The sequence below is a fragment of the Tenrec ecaudatus genome, chromosome 3, assembly GCF_050624435.1.
Source record: "Tenrec ecaudatus isolate mTenEca1 chromosome 3, mTenEca1.hap1, whole genome shotgun sequence".
In the NCBI taxonomy this organism is placed as follows: domain Eukaryota; kingdom Metazoa; phylum Chordata; class Mammalia; order Afrosoricida; family Tenrecidae; genus Tenrec; species Tenrec ecaudatus.
The window spans coordinates 128,744,252-128,759,317 of NC_134532.1; positions in this window are offsets into that span (position 1 = coordinate 128,744,252).

Here is a 15,066-nt window from a genome sequence, read left to right on the forward strand (position 1 = left end):
GGGATACAAATCTTTATAGAAGCAGAGTGCCATCTATCTTTCTCCTGCAGAGTTTCTGGGGCGTTCAAATTACCATCTTTTGGTTGGTAGTCAAGTGCTTCAATAGTGTGCCAATAGCACACCTAGTATTAAGGCAGGCATATTGTTTTAAGCCTGTGAGCAAAGTCTTCTGGTACGCTCGCAATTAAGTCTGGCTTTCAGTCTACACTATTCTTTGACTCCAATAGAAGTGAATGCCGTAGAAATATCTTGATTTTACATTATATCCTAAGTTGGTGGGTGGCTGATTTGTTTTTAATTTATGGGCACATTGCTCTCTCCACAATCTTTTATGACTATCATTGCTGCTATATCTCCTTGAAGGCCAAACTATTGTGTAAAGTCAAGTAAAACCCGTTCCACTTGCATCTTGTTTCAATTCACCATTAATGAAAGCCTTAGTAAAAATGATTCTATAGTATATCAAGACTTATCACCATTCACTCATCACAAACACGGCAGTCTGTCGAGCTATCTGGCCAGTGATCCCCTTCCAGAAATCCACATGAGAAAATACATCCCTCAACCACATACAATATAATTCATTTTAATTTTACCTCTTCCAAGAGTTTATTCTGAGACAACAATTAAAAATGTGATTGAGTGGGCATTTGCTTTTTAATTATCTGTTTAAATTACAGTTTTATTTTTATGTACATATTAGTGTATATATTATACTTCACAATTAATTTTTGAAAAACCTCCTCTTTACTGCCATGAAAGAGAAATCACAGCTAGATATATAGGTTAACTATGAAACATGAATTATAAATCTTAGTACATAAGACTAAGTAAGGATGGTCTTTACATAAAATCACCTGAAAAATAAAAAATAATACATTTAAAATAACTTTAGTACCATTTAATTATTAAGCATTTTAAAGCTACAGTGAATTAAAAGAAAGATTTTTCATGTATAAAACTCATGAAAGTTGAAACTGAATGAAAGCTTGAATCTATATTTTTAAGGAATTTTACTTGTAAGTGTGCTGTACATAATGTCAAAAGGGAATATGAAACTTAATAAGTAAATGACTAGTGCTCAATATAAAAAGAGACACGAGATCAGGTACTTTTTGAATGAAAAGTAAAAATGGCATAGAAAGATTATTCTACCCGGAAATGCATATTAAAGAAATATAAATGTTTCCATTGATTGTTTCTAGATTAAGAATACAGACACTCTTCTCAAGCATTAGTTTGTGAAGACTCAAAAAACAAAACAAACAAAAACCACCCAGAGCAAAAAGAACGGCTAATGATACGATAATGAATGAAGGATGTAAACACTTTTTTTGTTTTGTTTTTTAAAATAGTTTTATTAGGGGTTCATACAGCTTTTATTACAATCCATACATACATCATATGTGTAAAGAAAATTTATACATTCATTGCCCTCATCATTCTCAAAGCATTTGCTCTCCACCTAAGCCCCTGGCATCAGCTCTTCATTTTTCCCCCTCCCTGCTCCCCTCTCCCTCATGAACCCTTGATAATTAATCAATTATTATTTTGTCATATCTTGTCGTGTTGACATCTCCCTTCTCCCACTTTTCTGTTGTCCATCCCCCAGGCAGGAGGTCACATGTAGATCCTTGTAATCGGTTCCCCCTTTCCAGCCCAGCCTCCCTCCACCCTCCCAGTATCACCACTCACACCATTGGTCCTGAAGGAATCATATGCCCTGGATTGCCTGTGTTTCCAGTTCCTATCTGTACCCGTGTAGATCCTCTGGTCTAGCCAGATTTGTAAGGTAGAATTGGGATTGTGATAGTGGGGGAGGAGAAAGCATTTAGGAACTAGAGGAAAGTTGTATGTTTCATCGCTGCTGCATCGCACCCTGATTGACTCGTCTCCTCCCTGAGATACTTCTGTAAGGGGATGTCCAGTGGCCTACAAATGGGCTTTGGGTCTCCACTCTGCACTCCTCACCTCATTCAGGTGTGCTTCTTCCATGTGGGCTTTGTTGCTTCTGAGCTAGATGGCCATTTGTTTACCTTCAAGTTTTAAGACCCCAGATGCTATATCTTTTGATAGCCAGGCACCATTAGCTTTCTTCATCACATTTACTTATTCACCCGCTTTGTCTTCAGCGGTTGTGTCGGGAAGGTGAGCATCATAGAATACCAATGTAATAGAAGAAAGTATTCTTGCATTGAGGGAGTACTTGAGTGGAGGTCCAATGTCCTTCTGCTACCTTAATACTAAACCTATAAATATATGCACATAGCTCTATTTTCCCATCCTCATATATAAATATATTTACATATGTACATGCCTTTATTTAGACCTCTATAAATGCCCTTTCCTCCTAGTTCTTTCCTCTATTTCCATTGACTTTCCTTTTGTCCCACTATCATATTCACTCTTCATTTAGGTTTCAATAATTCCTCTTGGTTACATTACCCTTGATCACGCCCTAGCAGGCCTCCTATACCCTCCTCACCACCGATTTGGATCACTTGTTGTTCCCTTGTCCCTGGGGTTGTTAACACCAATACCTTTCTCCCCACCTCCCCCTCTCCCATGTCCCACCGGAACTGTTGGTCCCGTTGTTTTATCCTCCAGATTGTTCATCCAGCCTATTTTATTTAGACATACCTGCGGGGATAATAATATGCACAAAAATAAGACAGAGCAAAACCAAGCAACAATATACAATAAAACAACAACAACAAACCAAATGACAAACAACAACAATAAAACAAAACACAACAAGAAAGAGAAGCTTGTAGCTAGTTCAAGGACTGTTTGCTGGCCTTTAGGAGTGTTTTCCAGTCCAATCTGTTGGGTCACCATGCCCTAGCCCCAAAGTTCACCTTCAGCATTTCCTGGGGACCTAGCTGCTCTGTTCCCTTGCTGTCTGTTGCACCCTCTTAGAGTTTTGCCTCGGTGTGGTGGGATCAGATCGGACACAATTCCCACACTGTCTCCGGTGTTGTCCCCTGTAGGGATATGGGTCAGTGAGGGACATCATGTCTCATAGTGGGGCCGGCCATGTGGCCCTCTCTGTGGATTGGCTGCTCTGACTGGGAACATAGTCCTCAAGGACTGGTGGGCCAGGATGTGCTCCACTCTCTCTTCATCCCCCTTCATCTGCTCCCATGTGCCCTGATCAGATATGTTCTTTTCCCAGAGTTGCAGATTCAATGCCGTCCTTTGAAATAAATTTTTCTCGGCAGAGGGGCAGGTGTCCATGTAGTAGTTGGGATTGGGGCCAGCCCCTCAGACTTCTTCACTGGTTCCCTACTCCACGCTGGCATGTTGCATTCACATCTTGGAGCACTGGGTTGAAGTCTGGTCCCTCTTTCCCTGTGGAGATATAAACAATACCTTTCCCTTTGGTGGGTTAGTTCCCTGTGTCCCCACTACCCATTTCTTTATTATTATTATTATTATTTTCCTTTCCCCACCTACTTTTTAGTTGGCTATCATATTTATCCCTGTATTTGTTCTGGTTCCTGCCATACTACCTGGTCCTCACCCAAGGAATGTTTGTATACAGTAGCTTTGCCCCTATATCCCCTTTGCAATTTTTTTTTAAACTGACCTCAGCGGACTCATGTTGTACTTATCCTTTTGTGCTTGGCTTACTTTGCTTAGCATGATTTCCTCCAGTTCTTCCTATGCAACGATGTGCTTCATACATTTATCACTGCTTTTTAGCGATGTGTAGTACTCCATTGTATGAATGTACCACAGCTTTTTAATACACTCATCAGAAGGAATTTTGGTTGTTTCCAACTCCTAGCAATTGTGAACTGTGCCACAAGGCACATTGGAGCACAGATCTCTGGCGTTGGTTTGTTTCTTTTCTCTTCTGGGTATATGCCCAGTAGGGGGATTGCTGGGTCTTATGGTAACTCAATTTCCATCTGTTTTAGGTATCGCCAGATCGATTTCCATAGTGGCTATACATACTTACAGGTCCACCAGCAGTGGATGAGAGTTCCTGTCTCCCCACAGCCCCTCCAACAGTTGTTGATTTCTGATTTTTTGAATTGGGCTATCATTGAGGGTGTTAAGTGATACCTCATTGTTGTTTTAATTTGCATTTCTCTTATAGCTAAAGATCGGGAACATTTTCTCATATGTTTGTTGAGCATTCGGATTTCTGCCCCTATGGAACTTCTGTTCAGGTCCTTTGCCCACCTCCTCAAGGAATAATTTTTTTTTTCCTTTTTGGAAGCTAGAAGAGTATTGTAGATTTAGTAATAAGGTCTTTGATGTGTTATTGCTAAAGATGTTTTCCCAGTCTGTGGACTCTCTTATTACTCTTTGTGAATTCTTACAATGTACACAGGTGTTTTATCTTCAGTATATCCCATTTGTCAATTTGTGCCTCCTCTGTGTTTGTGTCCTTCCCTATATCTGATAGGCTATGTATTCCCTGTGCCAAAGTGCTCGAGTTGGTCCCAATTCTCTCATTGATGGTCCTAATAGTTTGGGGTATAACTTCAAGGTCTGTGATCCATTTTGAGTTTATTCTTGTGCATGGAGTGAGATAAGGGTCTTGCTTCATTTTTCTGCAGGTAAATATCCATTTTTTTCATCACCACTTGTTAAAGAGGGCATCTGCTTCCCATTTGATATTTTTGGGGCCCTTATCAAAGATCAGTTGTCTGTATGCTGATGATTTTATTTCTGGGTTTTCAGTTCTTTTCATTGGTCTGAGTATCTGTCATTGTACCAATACCATGCGGTTTTGACCACTGCGACTGTATAGTGTGTGCTAAAGTCAGGTAAGGCAAGCCCTTCCACTGTGTGTCCTTCTTCTTGAGGAGTTCTCTGCTAATTCTGGGCTTCTTCCATATCCATATGAATCTGGTAATCAGTTTTTCCATTACTTTGAAGAAAGATGAGTGTAATTGAATTGGGTTTGCATTAACTTATATAGTGCCTTAGTCAGAACTGACTTCTTTACTATATTGAGTGTTCCAATTCCCGAGCATGGGATATTCTTCCATTTGTTGAGGTCACTTTTGGTTTCTTGTAATACTGTTCTGTAGTTTTCCCCATATAGATCTTTTGTCCTTTTAGTCAGGTATATCCCTAGATATTTCAATTTGTATTTCGTATTGTGAAGAGTACCATCTTCCTGATCTCCTCTTCTGTGGTCTTATCTGATGTATATAACAGTCCGATGGACTTCTGTTTGTTCATCTTGTATCCTGACACTGCCACACTCCTCTATTGCTTCCAGTAATCCCCTTGTGGAGCTTTTGGGATTTTCCATATATAAAATCCTATCATCTGCAAATAATGATAGTTTCACCTCTTCCTTCCCCAGATGAATACCTTTGATATCTATTGTTTGCCTTATACTGTTAGCTAAAACCTCCAGCGTGATATTAAATAGAGTGCAGATAAGGAGCTTCCTTGTCTGGTCCCCCTTTTCAGTGGGATTGTGTTAGTCTAATCTCCTTTGACTACCATGCTGGCTGTTGGTTTTTCATATAGTTTGCATTGACTTGAGGAATTTTTCTTCCATTCCTATCTTCTTAAGTGTTTTAAACAGGAATTGGTGTTGTATGTTGTAGAATGCTTTTTCTGCATCCATCAATATTATCATGTGGTTTTTATAGTTTTTCATGTCAATGTGACAAATAATACTAATAGTCTTTTGTATGTTGAACCATCCCTGCATCCCTGGTATGAATCCCACTTGGTCATGGTGAATTATTTGTTTTATATACTTTTGTATTCTGTTGGCTAGTATTTTGTTTAGGATTTTTGCATCGATGTTCATTAGGGAAATTGGTCTACAGTTCTCAATTCTTGTGGGACCCTTGCCTGATTTTGGTATCAGAGTTATATTAGCTTCATAGAAGGAGTTTGGGAGTGTGTCATCTCTTTCTATATTCTGGAAGAGTTTGTGTAGGATTGATGTTAGTACTTCCCTAAATGCTTGGTAGAATTCTCCAGTGAAGCCATCTGATCCAGGGGATTTTTTTGGGGTGTAATCCCTTGATAACCTTGTATATTTCTTCTATTTCTATGGGTCTGTTGAAATTCTTGATGTCCACCGAGGATAGTTTAGGGAGGGATTGTTTTTCCAAGAATTTTTCCATGTCTTACAAGATTTTTTAATTCATTGGAGTACATTCCTTCGTAGTAATGTGTAACTAACCTTTTGATTTCATTAGGGTCTGTTGTAACATCCCCTTTCACCCCTTATTCTTGCTATAGAAATTTGTTCCCTCCTTTCTTTGGTTAGGTTTGCCAGCAGTCTGTCGATTCTGTTTATCCTTTCAAAGAACAAACTTTGAACAGCATTATTTTATTCCATAGTTTTCTTATTTTCCCTCTCCTGAATCTCAGCCCTGATTTTTATTATTTCTTTTCTTTTGCTATTAGTAGGATTGTCCTGCCGACTCTGCTCTACTTGTAAATTTTGTGCCAGCATATCAATCATGAGTCTCTCTTCTTTTCTCAGGTGTGCATGTATTGCTATGAGACTTCCTCTGATAACTGCCTTTGCTGTGTCCCATAAGTTTTGGTACATCGTGTGCTCATTCTCATTGGTTTCTAGAAATTTCGTAATTTCATCTCTGATCGGTGCCAGTACGCGCTCATTTTGCAGTACAGAGTGATTCATCCTCCAATTTTTGCTCTTGTTTTCTTCATCTTCCTTTTGTTGATTTCCAGCTTTATGGCACAGTGGTCAGAGAGAGAGGTCGGTATGATATCAATGTGCTTAAATTTATGTAGATTCGCCTTATGCCCAAGCCTGTGGTCTATCTTCCAATATGTAACACGTGGGCTTGAAAAGAATGATTTTTTTTTGGTATTTGGATGAAAAACTCTGTAAATATCTATCAGATCACATTGTCCAATTGTAGTGTTTAGATCTCTAGCCTCCTTGCTGAGTTTCTGTTCCTGTGATCTATCTTTCTCAGAGAGTGGTGTATTGAAGTCATCCACTATAATTGTTGAGGCTGTAATCCCCCCCACCCCACCCAATTCTTTGGAGTGTTTGATCGACATATTCAGCGGATCTCTCATTCGGGAAATATATGTTTACAATGCTTAGTGGTTCTTTATCTACCATTCCCTTGAGCATTATATAGTGTCCCTCCTTATCTCTTTTTATGGTTTGCACTTTGAGGTCAATTTTATCCGAGATTAGGATTGCAAGCCCTGCTTTTTTTGAATTGCTGTTTGCTTGGCATACCTTTCTCCAGCCTTTGATTCTTAGCCTGCTTTTGTCTGTAGCCTTGAGATGGGTCCCCTGTAGGCAGCAGATTGATGGATTGTGTTTTCTAAGCCAGTCTGTTAGCCTCAGTCTTTTAATGCCTGAGTTCAGGCCATTTGTATTTAGGGTTATTATCTCCATCTGCCTACTCTGTGATCTCATCTTATAACTTTTGCGTTGGATGTTTTCTTACCTTCCTTTCTCATTAGTGTGTTGTGAATGTGTGTGTGTGTGTGTGTGTGTGTGTGTTTGTGTCATTCTTGATTTCTTTCCATCCTTAAGCCAATGCTATCTTGGGGTCTGTTTTTACTTTGTTGCCCTCTGGGTGAGGTTGTTCTATGTGGCGGTCTCTTATTTATGCCATGTGAGTGTTGTTCTTCTGCCCATACTGGGTTAGCAAGGATCTTTTATAGAACTGGATTTCTTCTAACGTATTCTTTGAGTTTTTCCTTGTCTGGGAAGACTCCTACTTCTCCATCTATCTTGATTGATAACTTGGCCGGGTAGAATATTCATGGGTTAGTGTTGTTTTCCTTTAATTTTTGGAATATGTTACTCCACTTGCTCCTCTTCTTCATAATTTTTGGAATATCTTAATCCACTCTCTCCTCTTCTTCATAGTTTCTGCTGATAGGTCTGAGCATATTCTTATTTGGGAACCTTTATATGTTATTGTTTGTTTTTCCCTAGCTGCTCTCACGATTTTCTCCTTTTCCTCAAAGTTGGATAGTTTAACTCTTATGTGCCTTGATGACTTCTTCTTGGGATTTAGTTTAGCTGGTGTGCTTTCAGCCTCCTGAATGATTACCTGGTTTTCATTCATTAAGCTGGGGAAGTTTTCCTCTAAGAATTCTCTCACTATTGATGTAGATGACTTCTTTGTTGTATCTTCCTCCGGTAAGCCAATAATTCTAATGTTGTTCCGCTTCATAGCATCAGACATAGCTCTTAGGTTTTCTTCATCTTCTCTGATGATCTTACTAGATTTTTGTTCACATTTGTTAAAGTCTGCTTGGCTGACCTCCAAGTCATTGATGCAGTTCGCTGCTTCCTCCAGTCGATTCTCAAGGTCTGTGTTTTTGCTACTGTTTTTTTTTTAATCTTCCCCCTAAGTGCCTGTATTTCCCTTTGGTGTACAGCCTTTATCTCCTCTATAATTTCATCCTTTTTTCTGTATTGCTTCCCTCATATCCTTTATGACTCCAAGTAGCATTCTGAAAACTTCTTTCTGTGGCAGCCCAATGTCTGCTTCTTCTATGCATGCCATTACATTCAGCACATCTTCTGCATTGCCTTTTGTTTATCCTGTTTTTTTTTTGGGGGGGGTGAGGTGGAAGGTTGGGGTCATTGGGGCTGATGGCTGTTTGCGTTGCGTTGTTTTAGAGGAGCCATGTGACATTTTACAGGGAGTTGAAGAGCACTGGGTGTCTCTGGGACACTTGTAGGAATGCTTCTTCAAACTACCTACAGCTAATTTCACTATGGAATTAACCTACCACTTTATACTCCTGTGGCTTCCCTCTTAGGGGAGTGCCCCAGAAGGCTGGTGGATTGCTTGCTTTGTTGTTGCAGAGATTGGGCGGAAGTTCCTGCAGCAGCTTGGAACATTGAAGAGTGTTGGCTGAGCTGCCTTAGACCCCCAGGAACACAGGAGGTCAGCAGTGTTTTCCCCAGGCTCGGCGTAGTTGCACAGGGCATAGATGTAAATGCCCTTGGCCAAGGGGAGTGGTCTGGAGGTCAGTAGTGGAGTTTGAGATAACAGGAAAGAGACAGAGGTGAAAAACATTTTTTAAAAGTATGCCCACTGAGACTGTAGAGAAGTGGGGTGGGGGGGCAAGGGGGGACAAAAGTAACAATCTATCTGAGCCTGATCCTTGTCCGTGGGGCTGCAAGGGTTTAGACCCTGCTCTGAGGCAGCAGTGGCAAGCTCTGGTGGTGTTTAGAAAAAGCTCCTGTGCAGCCCTCTGAGAATATGGGGGGATTGAGAGAAGGGAGGGAAACAAAAGTAACAATGTGGCTGAATCCAGGTCCCTGCCTATGGGGCTGCAAGGGTTCAGTGCCTGCCCTGAGGTGGCAGCAAGCTGTGGCTGTGTTGAGATTAAGCCCCCTCTCCAGCTCTAAATGGTCCCGGGTCCAGCAGAGACAGTGGCTGGGCTAAGGTCAAGTCCTAATTGGCCTCCACTGTGGTAAGTCAAAAGCCGCGAGCCCCTGAAAACCTTGTGGGTCTGTGCCTACTTATCTTTATGATGCTCCTCCTGTGTTCCAGCAGTGTGGAATTTCCCTCTAAGCAACTCTCCTGGGCTGAATTCTGTGGGATCCCTCTAGTATGTGTTACTCCATTGCCATCTTCCCGGAAGTCCACCTAAACACCTTTTATAAAATGGAAATAAATGAGCAAATGATAACTGACTTGCAGACCTAAGAAAACCAACAGGTTAGTTTGGAAGGAAAGCCAAGAGGAAGCAGAGCAACAGTGCAATTCCTGCCCTAGCTCCCTGATGGGGCTCAGCTCCTGGAGCAGAGTGAGAGGAGGTGGGGTAGAAATATAACCGTTTGCCAGTTTGAGGATTAAGATTGAAGTGGTGGAGTCTAGCCTGTCAATCAGATCCTAGCCAATGAGGCCTCTATGTGGGCATGGCCTACTCCTGAGAATTCTGGGAAATCCCGTATTTCTTCCTTGCAGGTGCTCTTGCAGGTGGGAGACACTTCTCTCTAACCACTTCCTTAAAGACTCTCTACTGACAAGGCAGCATCCCTGTGAGACATCCCTGAGGAGAAGCCACATGGAGCTACCCCGATGCAGCCCTGGAAGATGACACAAGGAGGCCCCTGCCACTGCTGAGATGCCTACAATGCCACTGGCTACAAAGACTTTCTACCCACTGGCCTGTGATCGCCCTGCATTCAGTGTCATTGCACGTGTTTTGTGAGTCTGAAGAGGACTTTAGATATATGGGCTTGGACTGGATTGGGTTGGATGCTTTCTTAATGTACAATTACCCTTTGTACAGGAGTGTCAATGAATTTGTTAGCCCTGGCTAACACCAAAGGGCTGATAGAGGGCACATTGCAATTTAACCTTGTTATTTATAGTATGTTTGCAAATTGGGCTATTTCTGCATTTTAAAAATTATTTTATTTCTGCATTTTAAGGCTCTTCTATTACCTCTCTCTGTTTGAAATTGAGCCCAAGTCCCTTTGAGAGTAAAACCAAAACCCAAACCCACTACCATTGAGTTGATTCTGATTCATAACTCAAACTCAAAACCCACTGCCAGTGAGTCAGTTCCAATTCACAGTGATCCTATAGGCAGAGCAGAACTGCCCCTGTGGGTTTGTAAGACGGTCACTGTTTATGGAGTAGAAAGCCTCATCTTCCTCCCATGGAGCCACAGGTGGTTTAGTAGTGTTGACCTTGCAGTTAGAAGTCCAGTGAGTAACCCACTACACCACCAGGGCTTCCTTTCCAATGTAGAGTCACCCTTTCTGACAGAGTAGTACTTCTCTGGGTTTCTGAGAACCCAGAACTTCAGGGTTTCTGAACCTATAAATCTTTTTGGGAGCAGACAGCTTCATCTTTCTCCTGATTCTCACATAGTAAATAGTCATAAATCCTTCACTGACCCTTGTGGAAGTTCACAAAGTGTCTTTCTATGTACCATTGTTACTGGGACAACTTTTGTATCTGTTTTAAAGGAAGAATATTTGTACACACTGGGGATGTGCTAAAGCTAAAATGGCCATATTCTGATTACCACTTGAAAGTGCATCTCAGAACATATAATACTCTGGGATTTTGGCGGGGGAGGTAGGGCAGAAATTCCAAAATTTATTCTCTGTGCATGGACACTCTCAAAATGATGTTTAAATTGATCTCTTAATAAATTACAATTGGTTCTTACTCTTTCATGTGAACTCAATTTTTCTTTATTATTTTTTAAAGTCCAGAATTAAAGAACTCTTTCAAATGAACGGAGTACCTGTTAGACTTTAAACCAGGTGGACTTTTACTATGCAGTATTTTCCATATTCTAAAATGACAAAGCAAAATAAGCAGCAACTCTGTTTAATAAAACTGACTTACAACGGGATCTACTATGAGCATATTGGAAAGAACACAAAGCAGGAACCTTCTGTTAATAATGTTCAGCCCCTCCCATTATAGATAGATGTCGTTGATTATCTTTCTCGTGGTGAGATTATCTTCTTTGCTAACCCAAGAGCTGTAACCCAGGGACTTCCTTTATTTTGACAATTTTATGCCTTACTAGGTTCCGTTAAAGAAAATCATCAAAACCAAAATAAAACAGAAGTGCTTTCTGCCCAAAGGAGAGTTCTTAGCCTGTTTAACAATGTGCAGAATTTAAGCTTTAATTACAGAAAGTTCCCAACTCTCCCTACCATTGTGTCTGCTGGCCCCGTTCCATCCGCTGCTGGAACTTCTAATGTGAGTTCTCTGAACAGCCTGGCACTCGTCAGCTACCTCTTTCTTCATTTGCCTTTGCCTGCTTGTGCGCCTGCTTCTCACTCAATAGTCACTGCAGCTCAAAGCAGAGGCCGAGTGGATCTTCTCTGACTCTTTGAGGAAAAGTATACTTTGGAGGTTGAGCATAAGTTAGAATACATTTTGTGTGTTACAATCAAACTTTTCCTTAGCTACCCGTGTCTGGTGTTTTGCTATCATCATTTGAAGAACACTTTCATCTGATTTCGCAGAGCATTCACTCCCTCTCGTATAGTCTTGGGATGTAAAGGCATAAAAGTAACCCAATGACGTATCCCATTGGAGTACTAGATTTCCTTTACCAAAGAAGGAATTGGACTGCAACCAGGGAAATTATTTATTAACAAGGTTTTATTGATAAAATAATTTATCAAAGACTTATGGAAAAAATTTAAAAACCACTCAGAAAGAAAAATTATACCAACCAAGATAGCAAAGGGTCAATGTCTATGTTTCCTACGGTGGGCTGGCTATGTAAGTGACATCTGTTATACTGAGGATTCTATACCTTTAGCAAAAGCTAAGATGCAGGATTACAACTCACAAGAAAAGTTCCTACAAGATAAACATAGTGATGGCTATAGGTAACTCCATTTCCTGCCCAGTCCTTCCCCAGATACCTGTTCCAACCTCATAGTCTACTTTCTGACTTGGCTATGTATATTCTTCTTTCTCAGCCACCATGACCTGGGATCATCGTGTTTTGTATGCTTGGTCTGTCATGTTAGCAACAGCTTTTCTTCCTGGCTTGGGTCTGTTCATTGCTGGATCCTTTGGCTCAGTGCCTTTGACCTTGGGTGGCTGATACTCTGAGACTCTCTGGCTCCCTTCCCACAGCAAGTGGTGATTGTACACTATAATGTAAGACCTGGGTTTTCCTCCACTAAGCTTTAAGTATTAAAATGAATTTTTAATCTTTTGTTTTTAAGAAAATATTTAGGAAATTTTCAATGGACTCATTTTTTACCTAGAGTAAGGAGGAGATCGTAAATTCCCATTCTACTTAAATATATTTCAGAAACTGATATATGCAACATGTTGGCATTTCTCCTGTAATCCCCTTTCCTTCCTCTATGAAATAATGGAATGGATTATAGTAGAAAATTTCTATATTGCTCTCATAATCTTAATGCAGAGCTTCTAGGATACCAGTGTGAGCAGATGTGTTGGTGTATCATCACCATTCTTTAATTTACTTTGTGGAGAATTTATGCAATTCCTGGATGTCTGAAGGGACTTCAAAAAGTTCATGGGAAGATTCTGCTATCTTTTCATCCCCCCTCATACGTCATTAGTTTTGGAAGAAACCCCCCAACCCACAAACAAACACACCACCGAGTAGATTTCAACTTAGGAACCATTGACCTTGCAGTTATCTGTCCAGTGCTTAACTCTATGTGTTATCAGGGATCTTTTTAGTTTGGGAAGAGATTATGAATTCTTGGTAGAAAGAGCTCCCTTTGTTCAAAGGATTTCTAGGTCCCTGTAGCTCCATAGGCTCTCTATGCCGTATGCCAGGAATGAAGCACTTAAGGTCTCAATCTGGGGTGAATTGGCTTCCCCAGAGAGACTAAACTCCAATTAGATCAGCCATAGAGAATCTGTCTTGAATCATTAGAAGTAAAAATTCAGACTAGGGCCTGGCTATCTGGGTAGAATTCCTTACTGTTGTGTGGATGTGTGTCTGGGTATGTTTGTACATGATGTGTGATAGAGAGATATGGAGAATGCATAAGCAAGGAACACATTGTATCAAATGTCTGTGGTACAGTCAGGGAGTAGAGAAGTCAGGATCACAAGCAAGAACTAGGTTGGGGTGAAGGCTAAACTGTGAGGAGATGTATCACCATGTCCTGCCTGTAAATGAGTGTCTGAGGGCTTCTTTTACCAGTCCAGTTATAATAAACTACTCAGGGATGGCCTGCAGTTTAGTTTAAGTGGGTCAGTATTTCATTTCGCCAAGCCTTCTTACTGTATTTGAGAAGGCTTACTGTCTATTATCGTTGCTGGCGATTCCCCTGGAAGCTAGAGCTCAAGTGATTATGAACATCTCTGCTGTCTGATGACTTCTGTAGGGTGAAGAATGGGCTTTTTACAATGGCCCATGAAGACATTCTTTTCCCGATGAAGTCATGTCTATTGTGTCCTAATGGTAAAATGTGCACATGGCATGGTAATGGTCAAGGGCATTACATATCAGCCAGGCCCCAGTTTGGTCCACTGTTTTATATCCTTGTTATGCTCTGAAGCATCAGCATTCCTATATTAAAAATAGACTACCAGGAAGACATGAACTTTATCTTCATTATCCCACTCTTCAGTGTGGGAGCACAGAGAACAGCCTCCTGGTAAATGATAGCATTACGTTTGGCAGGGAGAAAGAAGAGCCAGTGGAACATTGGGTGGTTAAGAGCTGACAAAATTTACAAAGTTTTGTCACATACATTTTCACTTGATTCTCACAACAAGCCTGTGAGGTAGGTACAGTAAATGGTGCTTCTATTTTTATTCTTCAAAAAAGACACCGAGGACTCGAATGTTGAAGTGATGTACCTAGTCATAGTAACTGCTAGAACCCAAATTTGAAGTGGGATCTTCCAGCCTCACAACCAGACTTCAACTGAAGTGTAGGGTGACATAATGGAGAAGCTGCCCAGTAAGTAGGCATCTAATATGTTGGCAATCAGCAACCACTGTGTTGCTGCTGGCAGGACTTCCCATGGAAACCGATGTTCGTTGGTCTGAAATGTATGGGTTGCTTTGGCATGTTAGAAGGTCATATGTGAGTTAGCTGGGGCAACTGGGCGTTCCCTGGGTGGTCAAGAACAGAGATGGAAGGGTTTTCCTGGCAATTACTGCACTTCTCTGGCACTCATCAGGTTTTTTACTTGTCTGATGTCCCCACTGTCATCTAGACTGCTTAGGAGCAGTGGCTATGAGTTATTCTCAATTGCATTTCCAGAATTAGTGCTTGCCACTAGTAGATGCTCAATTAAACTTTGTCGCATTCATGAGCGTTCAGGATGTTTCATGAGCATAAGATGCTTCCATATTTTACTTGGGAAATGCTTTTAATTAAACATGTAGACATGAGTATAGGGAAAACTCAGTTATCTTGGTGGTGGCTCGAATACACGGGCACTGCCATCCCAGAGTACCATCTCATGATCTAAGAGACCTCTGTTTACAAAAACAAATCTACAAGGTGTGGATTCAAACTGGAGATTCTACATTAGTCAAGAATCCATGCAGAATGTAGACATGTAAGGGCCACTGGGGTTAAGGGCAGAGTCCCCGGATGGTATAGATGATTAACATGGTCAGCTGT